The sequence below is a fragment of the Montipora capricornis genome, chromosome 2 (genome assembly GCF_036669925.1).
Source record: "Montipora capricornis isolate CH-2021 chromosome 2, ASM3666992v2, whole genome shotgun sequence".
Classification (NCBI taxonomy): Eukaryota; Metazoa; Cnidaria; class Anthozoa; order Scleractinia; family Acroporidae; genus Montipora; species Montipora capricornis.
In genome coordinates, this window is record NC_090884.1 from 65,196,689 (window position 1) to 65,200,744 (window position 4,056).

The following is a 4,056-nucleotide window of genomic DNA, read 5'->3' on the forward strand; positions in this document are numbered from 1 at the left end:
ATTAAAAGGATATTTTTCGCAGTATACTCAGCTAGGAAAATAGTGCAACACATATCACTCGCATTTTCAAGACATACGGCACTACTGAGCTAAAACAAAGGTGGTCCTTCAAGTCATCGGTTTGAATAGTGTCAGAATCAGTAAACAAAGGTCGCCCCTGACACTGCTAATGTTCTCCATTAGGTCGCGTTACCGAGATGATACACACAAGGCGTATCCACAGATTCAGAATGAACAGAAACGAAGTGCTTAACTCTGTACTGCCGCAAAGAAAAGATAACAGCAAATAAAAAATCTCGAAAGGCGAATTCACATTCAGTTCACAGTCAAATCACCACGAGCAAAACACATGTCCTCCCGTACACTCCCTCACCCCCTTCGCTGGTCTTCTGAATATGACAGGGCAGCAGGTGCGAGAAATCGCACAACCTACTTAATTTCACGATTAGACTTACAATAGGTGTATTTTCTCTGAAAAAAGGAAAAAATAATCGACATGATGACTAATACCTAACCAAATGCCCTGCCATGTTTGTCATAATAACGCTGATTGCAACCCTTTCCTCTACGCCCGCCACCCGATTAATTGAAACGTTAAATTTAGGCTCATGTAGGAGGAACCAAGTTTTCTGCGGTGTCAAATTATCGGACATCTGCTTCACTTAAAAGCCTTGAATCATATTAAAAATAACTAGACCCGCCCGTAACTTCCTGTTTACTGAAGATATAAATTCAAACGTTTCCCTGATATAGCTTAGAAACAACTCTTGTTCAACTGATACTACTGACCTTTGGAGACTGTCCAGATATCAAGGATTAAACAATAATAAGCCCAGGCGTTTCCAAGGTAACTATTTTACAGCTGTTTTCTCCGTTTCACAGAATTGCCTTGGAGGGTAGCTTATCACCAGCTAAGAAATTTTGAAATGGCGAAAATTGCCTTTCTTTCTCCCTATTTCTCTTTCTTTCTAAAAACTCCGCTTATAAATGTTTCAATTATCTTGTGAAATTTACAGATGCACTCGATTGCAGTATGGACATTTCTTTTTCTGCTAGCTATTCCAATGTCGAATTGCAGACGCTTCAAGGCACCAGGCGACAATGAAGCGGCAGTCGTGGATTCAAGGCTTAAAGGCTTCTCTGATGGACTTCAATTAATTGACCTAAGGCGACAAATTCACACGAAATCCACATGCAATGAAGTGTATTCTACCCAAGACCGGAAAGAAATTGTGTGCAATGAATTGTCAAACGTAGTCGCAAAGATAAAAGATTGTACTGACCGAAACGAGAGAAAAGCAATATGTCAACAAACCCTAATAAGGTGTGGCTGTGATGACTACCCAGACTGTAGTAGATGCCGAAAGGAGAACACGGGTATTAAAAATTAAGGCTGATGGCTGTCATCGTAACCTCATGTCTCATAATGTAAATTTAAATAAAACTTCGTTAAATATCCAGACAAAAAATGAGTTTGAGTCGCTTTAATTTTGCTTTAATTTTGCTTTAATTTTGTAAAACTTCAGCAAATGAATTACTACCGAGGCTAAAGAAGGTATGCACTCAGACAGTTTCTCTCACCGGTTTGTGGTTTCTGAGTCACGTGAAGCAAAAGGATATCCGCTCACACGAATTCCACGTCGAGTTAAAAAGATATGCTTCAAGCCTCATTTTATTCTTTAAGTTGCAGATATTAAACTTCTGAAAAATTTGAATTCATAGTTGTTCAACAAAATTAGCTTGCGAACAAATCAACCAAAAATTCCACTCAGACCAAGGATGATAGTGCTGCTACATATTTCAATCCTCGCATCAGACAAATTGGCTGATTTTGCTGTCTGCGGATTCTTCCTTCCGATTCCGATGTTTCTTGCAGGAAACCGTTGAGAAAAACCTTACTGACTGGGCCCAAGTTACAATTTGTTGCACTTACACAGGGTGGGCGACGATGTTTTGGTTTCAGTGACAGGTACAAAGTGGGGCGTTACTCAGGAAAGTACTGAGCTGTCACTTAGATACGGACGAACCTCAGGGAAATGCCGATGCATTAAAGATGTTTCGCAAACAAAACATAAATATTCAGTGTGTTTTACAGTTGACAGTTGATTAGAAACCAATCGTTGACGCGCTTGCCAATGGAGACGGGTGAATGTCAATAAAATCCGGGCATGGTACGAAAGTTCGACTATCGAAAGGCCTTTAACCTTATTGATCACGGAACGTTGGTGGTTTATGTAAAGAAAATCGACATCCTGAACAGCATTGCGAACTGGATTATAAATTTCTTAAGTGGGCGATCGCAAAGGGTTAAACTCAATGGAGATTGTCTATCCGAGTGGGAAAATGTTCCAATTGGGAGTCCCCGGGACTGAACTTGGCCCATGGCTGTTTTTATTGATGATCAATAATTTGTCTGCGCATGACATTTTTAAAATGTGGAAATAAGTCGACGACTCTACCGTATCTGTGGTTGTCAGAAAGGGCCAACAAAGTATAGCTCAACAAGCGGTCGATCAGGTGAGTGAATGGTCCAAAATGAACTTCAGCTCAACTACAAGACTAAAGAATAAAGAACTTGTTATCAGTTACAGTCTTCCTCCTCCACAGTTCCAAGAGGCTATCGCCGACGACGTCATCGAGAGTACTACAATTGCCAAGTTACTAGGGGTCATAATAAATTACAATTTAACATGGAACGATCACGTTGAGGAGTTAGTAAAGAAAGCTCGAAGGAAGCTATATTTCCTAGTTAAGTTAAAGCATGTGCGCATACCCGCTAAAGATCTAGTGGCATACTACTGCATAATGCATTAGATCATCGCTGGACTACACATGTCCAGTGTTTCATTTTTTTTTTTTTTGCCAAAGCTTTCACAAGCAGACCTAGAAAGGGTCCAGAAACGAGCTCTACCTTGCATATTTGTATTTCTTATGCCGAGGCACTTGGTAGTGCAAGAGTAGTTTCCGTTCGTGATCACTAGGATCTAATCACGAAACAGCTTTTTGAGTCTATATGTAAGAGCGAGAATAGCAAGCTTCATTCTGCTGCCGAATACATGCAGGCAAACATACGATTTAAGAAGGCGTAAGCATTTCGCGGTTCCATTTGCGAGAACTAAGAGATTTGCAGAGTCCTTTATTATCAAACGGTCATCCCTGGATTAATCTATATTTTAATATTTATTAAGTTAAGTGAGCGCATGTGAGAATGATCTACACATATTAAATGAAAGGTGTACAACTGAACCCACTGGGAACTCGGAAAAATCCGAGGACCAGATGGGAATCGAACCCACGACCCTCCGTGATCTAGTCGGATGCTCTAACCATTGAGCTACTGGAACTCTATGAGGTGAAATGTGGGCCTTTGACTCGAGCTGTGTCACACAGCTACAGGGTCAAGAACGACTGACAGTATAGCTCATAGCTGTATCGTGCAGTCACACTAAGGCGTACCTACGATGCGGCCAACCAACCACCCAAGTGAGCGAATGTAAGAATGATTTACACATATTAAATAAAAGCTTTTAAATTGAACCCACTGGGAACTTGGATTTTTTTAAGACCTACTTTAACGGAATTATAGTTGAAATTTTCTTCAATTATGAACAACCCCTGACCAAACACCAGTGGACGAAGCGACTGAGAACGACATGTCCGATCCCGATACGTCCTTCTGGTGTCCACGGAGACGAGGGCCGTCGCTGCTTGTAACCACGATCTCTTGGAAGCCGCTCGAGTTTATTTCAGTCCGAAAGCCACCTGTCTGAGTCAAGGGGACCGTAGCGCGGGACTTGGCTTTGGGAGCCGAGGCCGTAGGCGTTTAGGAACGGGGGTCTTCCTCTTTTTGACCAAATGTGAACAACGGCTGTTACGGACCTTGGGTAAACGCTTTCCCTTCAACGTCACTATCTTGGTCTTCGGCACTACCACCACCACCGCCACCAGGATCACCGAACCAGACCGGTCGTCGGACGGCTTTGGTCCATTTACGGACGTCTCTGCATAAGTGTTTGACCAAAGCTTGTTTCATGGCCGGAGGGACGTCCTCCGAGG

General features: G+C 42.2%; 1 long non-coding RNA gene across 1 annotated transcript; it reads left to right on the top strand.

Annotated features, from left to right (window-relative positions):
• The first annotated feature begins 712 nt into the window (after positions 1–712).
• Positions 713–1,469, top strand: LOC138031596 (uncharacterized). The gene is made up of 2 exons (XR_011128242.1): positions 713–847; positions 1,017–1,469. It is a non-coding gene; the product is annotated as an uncharacterized lncRNA (long non-coding RNA).
• The last annotated feature ends 2,587 nt before the right edge of the window (positions 1,470–4,056 follow it).